The 13,782-nt window shown below is 39.1% G+C and overlaps 1 long non-coding RNA gene across 2 annotated transcripts; it reads right to left on the bottom strand.

Annotated features, from left to right (window-relative positions):
- Window positions 1-2,268: 2,268 nt before the first annotated feature.
- On the bottom strand, window positions 2,269-7,484 carry LOC125249958. 2 transcript variants are annotated; one of them, XR_007180695.1, is made up of 3 exons: window positions 6,881-7,484; window positions 3,685-3,747; window positions 2,269-3,551 (listed from the first exon to the last, which is right to left on the bottom strand). It is a non-coding gene; the product is annotated as an uncharacterized LOC125249958 (long non-coding RNA). The 2 variants fall into 2 exon arrangements; XR_007180696.1 differs by having other exon boundaries at window positions 3,690-3,747.
- Between the last annotated feature and the right edge of the window lie 6,298 nt (window positions 7,485-13,782).

The raw sequence follows: 13,782 nt of genomic DNA, 5'->3' as shown, positions 1-13,782 counted from the left end.
AAAGAAAGAGCTTGCCCGCCAACTTTGCATCAATGTCATTGGCCATTCCACCTCAAGGAGGTGTGTCGGCCTATCTGTCATAAAAAGGAACACCAGGATTCTCCTGTGTGTGCTCCCGACGGACCTGAATCATTCACGCGTGTTCTTCCGATTGTCTCACGAGCACCTCGTGCACGTCTCTCCCAGACGTCTCCGGTGACCACGCGCTGCCATCGCGCTCAGCTTCGGGACCGCCATCTTCCAGCGAAACTTACTCTCAAGTCCTCAGTTCAAACCTTCCCGCGGAACGGAAGAAGCCAACGAACTGCACCAGCGCTAAACTGAAATTCGACACGCACAACCAATGCAAGTATACTGCCGTTTCTCAATCTTAGATGATGAAACTGATTTCCACGCTGGCCTCAAGGACTGTTTTGTAAGTTTGCTACTTGCCTTCTCTCTTTCCTTCTCTACTTCCACTCTTGTACATATGTGTGTATATTCTTGTATATATATTTAGACGTATAACCTCTCTGTATTCGTAGTTTACATATATTAAAACGTTATTCACGCTCGATTGTTCTGTTTGTTCTTTCAACTGAAGACCAAGTCACTTTAACGTTTTCGATCGTTTTATGCTTTGATGCTATAATAGCAAGTTGTTCTCATGGCCAGAGAATAACTCCGTTCATAATATTCTATGAGAAGCAGCGGTTTGCTGGACGAGCTGGTAGTTTCTCTAAATAATTATTGAACCTGAACTAATCACATATGTAATCAATTATAATTCGTTGTAATTGATTCACAATATATGTTTAATTCCCCCTTGGGTCAATATGTGCATAATAATTCATAAAACCTTATGAATTACTATATTCATATTCTACCCATAAATTGATTAATAACCGCTACATCGTTACAGTAAGAAGCGCTGTATAAATGAAGACGACTCGACCCTTGAATCGATTCTGCTCTGAGCTTCAGTACAACAGCTCTTATGCATTCTCTCCGCGCTGTCCAGTGCGGCGCGCAGCCTCCGGCACACAGATTGAGAGCTGGTCAGCTGAATAAGAAGACTAATAAGTGTGCCAAATAGTTTGGCTAGTTGTGAGAGCAGATGCCAATATTTAATACGATAAATTAGTATTTCACGGCACGCGAATGAATACAGAAGAAAGCTCTGTCTAGGCTCTGCCCCGGCACGGGTTGTGTCGCGCTATTTATTAGTCTGGCTGTTTGATGAGAGCGAGATTAAATGTAGTTTCAATAAACTCTGTAAATGTATCGGATATAATAGTCTACTGTTGCGCTGATTCTGGAGCTGAGAACTGATGGCGCGGCTTGATCTTTGGTTGACCAATCAGCGGAAAGGGGCGTTTTATTCCCGCCCATGTAGAGATTGAATATTCAAGTCGTTTATCCATTTTGGTTTTATTGTTTTTCCATTTGGCGGATTAGAACAAAAATAAAAATATGAAAAAACGACTCGAGATTTGTTTATTTACAAGTATTTACAAGTCTGGGATATGTGGTGCCGTTATCCGTTTTAACAGTCGTCAGAGAAACCCCGAACTACAATTTTATTCGATCCCAAAGGAGTTAGATCGGCGTAATTGTTGGCTTCACTCAGAAAGGACCACACCACTGGCAGCCAAACAGCAACGCACAACATTCAATAACAGCTGGGACTGTCATTTACATAACATTATAATGGGAACACTATTGTAACCAAACGTTGTGAATTCTCTGTTGTTGTTTCAGCGTGTTGTTGTGGGAAGAGCGCGTCTACTGGGGTTAAACACTGATTACGTACCTTAGTTCAAGCTTCACTTGTGCATTCACGTCATTTTGTGCAGATAAAACTCGTAATATTAAATTTATGAAGTATAAGTATCTGATTAATCTCTCTTTTGTTGACGTAAATAACCCGCAGAGCTGATGATCATCTATAGCAGGGGCCTCCAAACTCGGTCCTGAAGGGCCACTGTCCTGCAGAGTTTAGCTCAAACTTGCCTCAACACATCTATCTGCAAGTTTCTAGCATGCTTAAAGCTCAGAATCTTCCTGAAGCAGCGTTTTGAAATCGGCCATCGCTATACAAGTCGTTATTTTGTAAAATATTCTCGTGGCCTTTATAATATTAATATTGAACCACTGTCCTCACATGAACTGATTTAAATATGTTTTTAGTGCATTAATGGATCTTGAGAGAGGAAATGTCATTGCTGGCTATGGAGGCCTCACTGAGCCATCGGATTTCATCAAAGATATCTTAATTTGTGTTCTGAACATGAATGAAGGTCTTACGGGTGTGGAACGACATGAGGGTGAGTAATTAATGACAGAATTTTCGTTTTTGGGTGAACTAACCCTTTAATTAGACCTTAATTAGCTGTTTCAGTTGTGTTTATTTGGGGTTGGAGCTAAACTCTGCAGGACAGTGGCCCTCCAGGACTGAGTTTGGAGACCCCTGATCTATAGCTTCAGTGCGAGCGCTCAAAAAGTAAGGCAATACATTAATATGATCGGGACTGTCTTCTTATACATGATATTATAAGCGTATATACATGTAATATAACGTTGTGAATTCTTTGGGCCTATTTGCTGTGTTTCGCAGTTACAGGAAGAATGCATCCACAACAGGAGCATTATTGACTACGTTACTCAAGTTCATCTGTGCGGGATTTTGTGCAAATACTAGTAATTTTTATAAACAATTTTTATTCTGTATAAATATCATTTATATAGGACGTGTTCCGTTGAGTTAATTAACCTTCAGTTTATGGGTTTTGGTTCTCTTCAGCTTCAGCGAGCGCAGCTCAAAACAGCAATGATTAAGTCACTGAAAATGTTTACTACTGTAAAACTTTCATATTTTTTCAAAAAAAAGAATGCATTATTTTTTAATAACTAGCACTTATATTGTTCTCGTATTATTTTCATAAACACATGGTTTGATTAATAAGGATCACGAACAATAACAGATTTTTTCCTCAAATCATCTCATTTTGATAACATTACTGTTTGAGCTAACGTTACGCGCGCTGAATGAACACCCGTAAACTGAAGCGCTCTGATAGAAGGTCAGTTAACTCAACAGAACACATCCTATACAGGGTAATTCATATATTTATACAACATAAACATAACATTACACTTATATTTGCACAAAATCATGCACGCATGAACCTGAACTAGTGACGTAGTCAGAATAGCTCCTGTTGTGGATGTGTTCTTCCTGTATAACACGCCGAAACACTAGAATTCACAACATTTTAATACAATAGCATATACAATTAAAATGTTATTAATATGACAGCCACAATCGTAGATAATGTTTTGTGTTGCTGAGCGCTCGCGCTGAAGCTAAAGATGATCATCAGATCAACGAAGCGCTGTTAGTTGCCATCTCCGACACAAAGATGGCGGCGGGAATTGCGGAAGTGACGTCTTTGAAACCCATGGATAAATATTCTTTTAATATCTAAAAACCAAAGCAGCACAAACGATTGAGACTATTTTGCCGACGTTTCGCGTTGGGTGGCGGGCCAGCTTCACAGGTTCAACACCGCCTGCGGGAAGAAGAGAGAAGAAGAAACTAGGACAAAGACCCACAGCCTCAAGAGCACACACACACACACACACACACACACACACACACACACACACACACACACACACACACACACTGCACAGATGCTGAACCTCACGCAGTGGAGGAAAGACCCAGATGACTGCAGAAGAAAGCACTCCCACACAGACTGGCTCCTGAAAGATGGAAAGATGGGTTAAAAACTCCTCTTATGCACACATATAGAGCCTTAGCGGTTGGTACAAACAGAGTTCAATTAACAAAAATAAATAAACTCCACAAAGGAAGATCTATCAAACAGAAAAACATAAAGCACTTTCATCAGTCTTTAACAAACAATATGAAATCAACACAAATAAAACACCCGTCACAGTGCAAATCTAACAGTGCTGTGACCACTCAAAACACACAATCCTCCAAATCACTCAATAATTACACAAAGATTATAACTATAACAAACCATCTATTGCTAACATTCCTCTGCCGGAGAGGTGGGTAAAGTAAAATACAAGTACTTAATATTTACTCAAAGTAAGAGTTAAAGTAATAATCTTAATAGTTACTTGAGTAAGAGTAAAAAAGTATCCAATGAATATATATGAGCAATATCACACTCGTAGCCGTGTGATATGGCTGTATATCAGCACTCTGTGATTACTTGCGGCCTCGTGCCTACGGATGAATCACAGCCGTGCTGATATACACTGCGTTCCAAATTATTATGCAAGAGACAAATCAGTAAGATTTCTGTACAATAAACATTCAGATTTTAGTTTTTCTAAGAAAATTATTGTTTGTTTATTTATCCATGTCTTTTTAGATAACTGGGATCAATCTCAGACAAAATAATTTGCCAGATCTATGGAAACCCTACTTAGAGGTTGTTCCACATTATTAAGCAAGTCACAGTTCTCATGCAATATGGGGAGGAAGAAAGATCTTTCTGAAGATGAAAAGCATGAAATGGTGCAATGTTGTGCAAAAGGCATGAAAACAACTAATATTGTGTGAAACTGAATGGAGATTATCGAATTATCTTAAGATTTGTGAGTGATTTAGAGCACAGCAGAACTCGGTCAGATAAAGGCTTATTGAGGAAAGTTCCTGTCAAAAAAATGAATTGTATTAAAAGGGCAGCTATAAAAAAGCCAGTGTTGAGCAGCAAACAGGTATTTGAAGCTGCTGGTGTCTCTGGAGTCTCGAGAAGCTCTCCATGCTGGCTGGCAGTTGTGCGTAAAGATGCATTTCAGCCACTCCAAACCAAACCTCACAAAGAGAAACATTTACAGTGGGTTTAGAAATACATGAAGACTCATTTTTAAATAGTTTTATTCACTGACTAATGCCGTACTACAATGGATGGTCTAAATGGATGGATTTCTGGATGGTTGGTGAATGGCCACCACGTTCCAACAAGACTGCGACGTCAGCAAGGAGCTGGTGGGTGATGATTTGGGCTGGAATACTGGGAAGTGAGATGGAAGGTCCCTTTAGGTTCTCTGAGGGTATTAAAATGACTTTTGCAAGATATGTGAGTTCATAACTGGTCATTTTCAGTTATGGTATAAAAAGGAGGATAGTGCCTTCTGAAATACAATGCACTATGCACTATCCCATGCAGCAAAAAAAAAAAATAAACCACAGCAATAAAACTGTTTGAAAATGTATTTCTACACCCACTGTAAATGTTTCTCTTTGTTAGGTTTGGTTAGTGGTGTCTAAAATGCATCTTTACACACAACTGCCAGCCAGCATGGAGAGCTTCTCGAGACTCCAGAGACACCAGCAGCTTCAAATACCATTACTTTGCTAAATTAGCCCAGAATCGTTTAACATTAATGTTATGGAATCATGACAAAAATGATCAATAGATCAATAGGTTAAATTTTACTAGACCTGCATATAAAAATGAAAGACAATATGGATTTGCTTATCTGAATCATCCGTGTTCACTGAAGCTGTTCACGTGAGTAGATGGTTGGGCGCGGTTGGGTGTGTGCGCATTCATAACAGTGCGCGTACACTTTGAACTTCAATCGTGACAAATGATTGGACAACTTGCGGAGTGACATGACGACATGAATCAGAGGCACAAAAAATGTTGACAGTGGTGAGCAGTCATTATGTTTACCAATACTCAACCATACTCGACCCATCGCAACCGCCGCAACCCTGACCCCCCAATTTTTTTTTTGCATGATTTACGAGAGCATCATTTTCAGGTCGGAAAAGCCGGATTTCCGGATTTTTCCGGAAGAATCACACCCTTGATATCTATAAGCTAACACCGGCCTCTGCCCTGTTCTCCACTGCTTCTCCTCACACAACAGCTCAATTTGTCTCGTTTGACCGTTATTCGGTCTAATCCTGGCCTGTCGCTGCTCTCTTGGCCACATAGCAGGCTAATTGTATGGCTGTGGTTTGTTATACGAGTGTGAATAAACATTTACAATTTCCTCAGCGTCCGAACTGTCATTGCGATCCATTGTTTTCCTATTGTTTATATTGATCTCGCTCCCTTCAGTTACGTCACTTCCGATTTGGCATTTTTCAGATGCGGAAGTAAAATTCTCTCACAAAAAACGACTCCAGAAGCCTAATTAGCGTATTTATACGTGTTTTTTCAAGAAAATCTATTTCATACATTATTTATCTATACATTGAATCACTGAAGCTCTAACCTGCAACATGCCCTTTAACATATAGGCTAGTAAGGACATATTAACCATTATTTTGCAAACCATATTATTTTTGAGCAGTAAGGTACTTCACCAATTAAATAAACTGAACAATAAAAAGCTAGTAACGACGTTTAATTAGTGCTGGTTTTATTTATAAATTGCTAAAAGTGTGTAACAATATTTGACCCCCTGTTGTAAAGTGAAAGATATATTTAGGTTTATTGACCAGAATAAACTATAATTATCACGTTCACACATAGAAAGATAGGCCTTGCAAAACACGACAATTAACTTTTGATTCAGACATTTCCATAAATCATATGAATATCTCAAATTGACACAATCAAATTAAACATTAACAGGCAGTTATTAAACACACTGACACTCATATATCACTCTTTACCTCATTTCATGCCACAATTATCATGTTTACGCGTGTTAGCTTTAGCCCATGTGCTAATCAGTTCAGCTCGCGCTGTGCGCACGCGGCCTACTCAAAACGGCTCAGAATCAATCACTGTAGAAACTTCGACATGTTATTTAGATTATATTCGGATTAATATCTGGAATTTCACTCACTAAAGCAAAGTAGAATCATATCTTTATTCACACAAGGAAGATTACTCACAGCGCTGATGCACTCTGGGATCCGCTCCGTCTCTCTCTTCAGGCTGACGCATCGACTTCAAAAGCTCCGCTTTCAGTGCACTCAATCACATCTCCAGTTAGATGAGTGGATTTTCTGGAGAAACTGTCTGCTCTGTGCTGATCTGCTCTGACTCTCTCTCTCTCTCATCTGCTCACGCTGAAAGCAGCGCCGGCGCGACCAGTGGGCGGGACTTATGAATGCGCCGCTACTATTGGCTCTTAGGGGTGTCTCTCACTGCAGCTCGATCAGTGATTGGATGAATCTCTTTTCCTTCTATAATTTTCTTTCTTTTTCTTAACTTTTTTTCTCTTTACTGGTAGCATGGGTTAACCCGGTTTACATCAATCAATCTGGGCCAGGCAGAAGCAGATCTGATTTCAACCTCTTTTTTGAGTCTTTTGGCTCAGTGTTACCATAATTGTTACAGCCACACCAGTTCATTTGTGTGCGTGTTTAAACTTGATCAACAGAAAAACATCAGGCTTGAAAGATTTCTTATCCTGTGGCTCCCTCTAGTGGGCACAGCTTTTATCTCTTATTTGCAATGCCTAACAGGTTAGAATTTGCAGTTAGCATCATAAATTCATTCGAGATCCAATCCAAGACACTGTCGTCTACACTGGGGAGAATTTTTTTTTTTTTCTATTTTTGTTTTGTTTCCAGTCCAAATATCTATAAATATCTATAAATTCTTAAATCAAGATGCATTTACTAGATAAGTAAAATGGCATAAGATATTACTTGTTTTCTGTGATGGGAAAAACAAAATTAAGTGAGTTTTTGCTTGAAACAAGTAAAATGATCTGCCACTTGGAGTAAGAAAAATAATCTTAATTCAAACAGAAACAAGATTTTTTTTCTTTTCTTCTTTTTTTTTACCCCATTGGCACACAATTCTGCTTTAAGAAAAAACTCACTTAATTTTGATGATTTTCTAGTCAATGCATCTAGCGCCTAGGTGGCCGTTTAAAGCTTGGGCATCGCTCTGACACGAAAATTTGACAAAGTCCAAGATGGAATCAAACTTCCACCCCCTCCGAGGCTCTGGGGCAAGCCGGGGAAGGCTCACCATCCCGGGCCACGGTCAGATTCGTCCGCGATCTGGTGGTTTGTCGGTAGCACAGAATCATATAGGAAATTTTATTTTATTTATTTATTTATTTAACAGGGACATTGCACAATACATATATTGTACAGACCAGAGATAGCTACAAGCTAATTTTCATCTGTGGTCCCTGGGCAGAAGCAAAGTAACAGCAGGTTCACAGTGCATTTAAATCACATAATCACCTATATACAAAATTTAAAAATCAGACAAACAACACATCCAACATTAACAAAGCCCCATCCCCAAATCAAATCCACACAGTCCAAATACATTACATTTGATACATTAGAGATTCTTCAACAAGTCTGCGCTAATGACAACACACCTGATTATCCTTCAACCATTTCTTTACATTAAATTTGAAATTATTCAAAGTATTGCACTCTCTGACAGTTAAAGGTAAAGAGTTCCACATTCCTGCAGCTTTGACCGAGAAGCAGCTCTGTCCAAATTTGGTTGATCTAAAATTGACATAACAGTCTCCTCTGGTGGACCGAAAGCCCTCATCACATGATTTCACAAACACTTTAAGAGGTGGTGGTGCCAGGTCATGTCGAATCTTATACACTAAACTGACATTAGCCAGGAGAATAAAATGATCAAGTGTTAACAATTTATATTTCTTAACAATGTTACAATAATGATAGGATACCGGTTTCTGATCTAATATTTTGAGTGCCTGCTTGTACAAACTTTGAAGTGGTTGTAAAGCTGTGCTGTTTGATTGAGCCCAAATTGTTATACAGTAAGTAAAATGGGAAAAGATCATAGAATGCATAAAAAGCTTGGCTGCATCCGTACTCATTTGATGACGAGTAAATCTGAACTGAGCTAAACTAAACTTAACAGTTTTAACAATTTTTGAAATGTGCTTTTTAAGTGTACTATCCAGAACAACACCTAAATATTTAACAGAATCTACTTCTTGCAACTTTTCTCCATTAATAATGATACCTGATGTAGGATGAGAGTTGTTTCTTATGGAGAAAAACATGCTGACAGTTTTTTTAAAGTTTAGAGTCAAGCATGAGTGCTCCATCCAATCTGCAATTTTTCCCACAGCACCTTTGAGTACAGATGCAGCTCTCTGTTTTGATTTTGCATGTGCATAAATAACGGCATCATCTGCATACAATTGGGTGTTAACCTCAGGGCATATGTCAGGGAGATCATTAATATAAACACTGAATAAGAGGGGGCCCAAAATGGACCCTTGAGGCACCCCCACCGAGCTGTCTAAAAAAGAGGATATTGTGCTCTTTATTCGTGTACAGTGTTTTCTATTCTTTAAATATGAATCAAACCATTGTAGTGTTTTTTTCTGAGATGTTATGAGCTGATCATTTTGATAAAAGAATGTTCAAATTTACTGTGTCAAACGCCTTTTTAAGATCTAAAAATATGGCTCCTACTACCCCCCCTTATCCAAACTACATTTTAGCTGTTCAACAGAATAATAAAGAGCTGTTTCTGTTGAATGGTTACTTCGAAAGCCAAATTGCACTGGATTCAGGGGGTGACATCCATCATTTAAATGATCCATTAATTGCTTGGCTACTACTTTTTCCACTACCTTGGATATTACAGGTAGGATGTTAACTGGTCTATATAGTTCGCAATTTCAGCCTGGTCTCCTCCTTTATGCAAAGGTGTAATAACTGCCACTTTTAGACAGTCAGGGAAGACAGCTTCTTTAAAGGATCTGTTTATTAACTGTGTGATTGGCCTCACATGAGGTGAAATCATTCCTTTTAATCACACAGGAGTCTAACCCATAAGCATCGTGTGATTTAGAATTTTTTAAATCCTTGTAAAATTTTAAGGACCTCTTGCTCCGAGACCTCACTTAAATGTAAAACAGATTTGTTCACGTCTACAGGACTGATTTCAGTTATTCTGTTTCCAAAAACCACCGCAAGCTCCTGCACAGAATCTCTGAAACACATATTAAAAATGTTTGCTACTTTATTTTCTTCATGGGTTAATACATGATTAATGTTGATTTCATATTTTTTGTTACATTTTTCTTTGCGGGTAATCTCTTTTATATATTTCCAAAATAACTGATTGTTTCCTTTAGCTTGTGTAATCAATTCAATAAAGAAGTTTGCTTTAGCATTCCTGACTTGCCTAACTACTTTATTCCGACAGTCTTTAAATAGCCGCATATCAGTATCGATGCCAGTTTTTAGGGCTTTCTTGAGCAAATAGTCTCTTCTCTTCATCAAGTTCCAAATCTCATCAGTCAACCAGGGAAAATGTGCCTTTTTGTTTTTGTTACACATCTTTTTAACAAATTTATCCTTTACATTATTGATTGTATCTATAAACTGTGTGCAAAATTGGTTAATGCCATCATTATGAGATGGATCATTCCAGTTTACCTTTTGCATTTCTAAGTCAAAATGGACCAGATCTTTTTTTGGTATTGGTATAGAAAATGTCCTTCTTACCTTTTCTAAATATGAATCTATTCTTATTTAGCTTTCGAGCAATAAGAACTAAATTGTGATCTGAAATGCCTGTAATAAAATTGAAAGATTTAATTATTCTATCTGGTTTATTTGAAAATACAAGGTCAATTTGTGTTTTAGAGGACTTGGTTATTCTAGTGGGCCCATTTATTAGCTGTGTGAAACTATATAAACCTGTTATTTCTTTTAATCGTTTTCTACAGTTTTTATCTGTCCAGTAACGTTAAAATCTCCCATTACAATCACTTCTTTACCAAAGTTATTTTGTTCTCTTCCTTAAAAGAAATGTAAACATTTATATCTGCGGAGGGTGGCCTATAAATACCAACTAAAATAAATGACATTTGAGGTGACAGAGGTATAGTTAATGCAATACATTCAATTTCCATGTCCAGTTTTTCCTGTACATATATCTGTTTACATTGTAAATTGTCCTTAATATAAAAGAGTAATCCGCCACCTTTTCCAGTCTTCCTGTCCCTTCTGAATATGTTGTAGCCTGGAATATTAAAAGTTGCCTGTGGGGATGTCTTTGTTAACCATGTTTCTGATAGACAAATAAAGTCCAGATTTGAGTCGGTGAGGAGTTTATCCACTTGGTCAATTTTTGATGCAATACTCCTAATATTTAAATGTCCCCTCAGCAAAACTTTTGGTTTTGATCTTGAGTCCCAAAATGACTTTAGCATGGTTAAGTGTCTGAAAAAAAGTCATGTCGTACCTCCGTTGTCGTGATATTGTGTGCAGTACTGTACCCGGTTTCAATCGCGATCAGATCCGCTCTGATGCACCCCTACTCCGCTGAATTCTCCGTACAAATCAGGTCATTCGACCCATTTGGGTGCTTATATCTCGGGAACCTTTTCACTGTAAAGCTGTTTTGAAACAATCTGTATTGTATGAAGCACAGGTGACTTGCTTTGACTAACTTTTGCTTGCAGTTTAAATGTTGGTTTTATTATTCAAACCACAATAGTAAATAAGACTCTTTATTGAAATTGTACAATCTATATAAAGATAAAATTGTCTATTCCTTTTAAATGGACAGCAATATGAAAAAAAATCCTTGGGAAAATAGGCTTTATTGGGGTCCACAAAAGTCTAACATTTGATAATCTATAAGCATTTCACAGATTCTATGTACCATAACTATACAAAACAACACTGTCAATACATGATACAAATAAGATAAATGCATTGGTTTCCATTCAAAGTGATAGAAATGATCAACAGAAAAACATCAGGCTTGAAAGATTTCTTATCCTGTGGCTCCCTCTAGTGGGCACAGCTTTTATCTCTTATTTGCAATGCCTAACAGTTTAGAATTTGCAGTTAGCATCATAAATTCATTCGAGATCCAATCCAAGACACTGTCGACACTGGGGAGAAAAAAACGTTTTTCTTACTCCCTATTTTTGTTTTGTTTCCAGTCCCAATATCTATAAATTCTTAAATTAAGATGCATTTACTAAATATGTAAAATGACATAAGATATTATGTCTTATTTTCTGGGGAGGGGTCAAAATTAAGGGAGTTTTGCTAAAAAAAAAAAAAAAAAAAGGAAAAAAAAGCTATATTATCTGCCATTTTGGGGTAAGAAAAATAATCTTAATCTGTATTGTACAAAGCACTATATAAATAAAGATGACATGAATACCTTTTGCTTGCAGTTTAAATGTTTTATTATTCATACCACAATAGTAAGAGTGTGCTCATCTCCGCCTCACCACCTCTCATTTTCGTCGCACAAGTAGAGTGTGCTCATCTCCGCCTCACCACTCTCACATTTTCGTACACAAGTAGAGTGTGCTCATCTCCGCCTCACCACCTCACATTTTCGCACAAGTAGAGTGTGCTCATCTCCGCCTCACCACCTCTCATTTTCGTACAAGTAGAGTGTGCTCATCTCCGCCTCACCACCTCACATTTTCGTACACAAGTAGAGTGTGCTCATCTCCGCCTCACCACTCTCATTTGCTCATTTCGTACACAAGTAGAGTGTGCTCATCTCCGCCTCACCACCTCTCAAGTAGAGTGTGCTCATCTCCGCTCATTTTCGTACACAAGTAGAGTGTGCTCATCTCCGCCTCACCACCTCTCATTTTCGTACACAAGTAGAGTGTGCTCATCTCCGCCTCACCACCTCTCATTTTCGTACACAAGTAGAGTGTGCTCATCTCCGCCTCACCACCTCCTCTCACATTTTCGTACACAAGTAGAGTGTGCTCATCTCCGCCTCACCACCTCTCATTTTCGTACACAAGTAGAGTGTGCTCATCTCCGCCTCACCACCTCACATTTTCGTACACAAGTAGAGTGTGCTCATCTCCGCCTCACCACCTCTCATTTTCGTACACAAGTAGAGTGTGCTCATCTCCGCCTCACCACCTCTCATTTTCGTACACGTAGAGTGTGCTCATCTCCGCCTCACCACCTCTCATTTTCGTACACAAGTAGAGTGTGCTCATCTCCGCAAGTAGAGTGTGCTCATCTCCGCCTCACCACCTCTCATTTTCGTACACAAGTAGAGTGTGCTCATCTCCGCCTCACCACCTCTCATTTTCTCATTTTCACAAGTAGAGTGTGCTCATCTCCGTTTTCGTACACAAGTAGAGTGTGCTCATCTCCGCCTCACCACCTCTCACATTTTCGTACACAAGTAGAGTGTGCTCATCTCCGCCTCACCACTCTCTCACATTTTCGTACACAAGTAGAGTGTGCTCATCTCCGCCTCACCACCTCTCATTTTCGTACACAAGTAGAGTGTGCTCATCTCCGCCTCACCACCTCCTCTACACATTTTCGTACACAAGTAGAGTGTGCTCATCTCCGCCTCACCACCTCACATTTTCGTACACAAGTAGAGTGTGCTCATCTCCGCCTCACCACCTCTCATTTTCGTACACAAGTAGAGTGTGCTCATCTCCGCCTCACCACCTCTCATTTTCGTACACAAGTAGAGTGTGCTCATCTCCGCTCACCATCTCCGCCTCACCACCTCATTTTCGTACACAAGTAGAGTGTGCTCACCTCCGCCTCACCACCTCTCATTTTCGTACACAAGTAGAGTGTGCTCATCTCCGCCTCACCACCTCTCATTTTCGTACACAAGTAGAGTGTGCTCATCTCCGCCTCACCACCTCTCATTTTCGTACACAAGTAGAGTGTGCTCATCTCCGCCTCACCACCTCTCATTTTCGTACACAAGTAGAGTGTGCTCATCTCCGCCTCACCACCTCTCATTTTCGTACAAGTAGAGTGTGCTCATCTCCGCCTCACCACCTCTCATTTTCGTACAC

Source organism: Megalobrama amblycephala, linkage group LG17 (assembly GCF_018812025.1).
Source record: "Megalobrama amblycephala isolate DHTTF-2021 linkage group LG17, ASM1881202v1, whole genome shotgun sequence".
Classification (NCBI taxonomy): domain Eukaryota; kingdom Metazoa; phylum Chordata; class Actinopteri; order Cypriniformes; family Xenocyprididae; genus Megalobrama; species Megalobrama amblycephala.
This window is presented reverse-complemented; position numbering and strand designations above follow the sequence as displayed.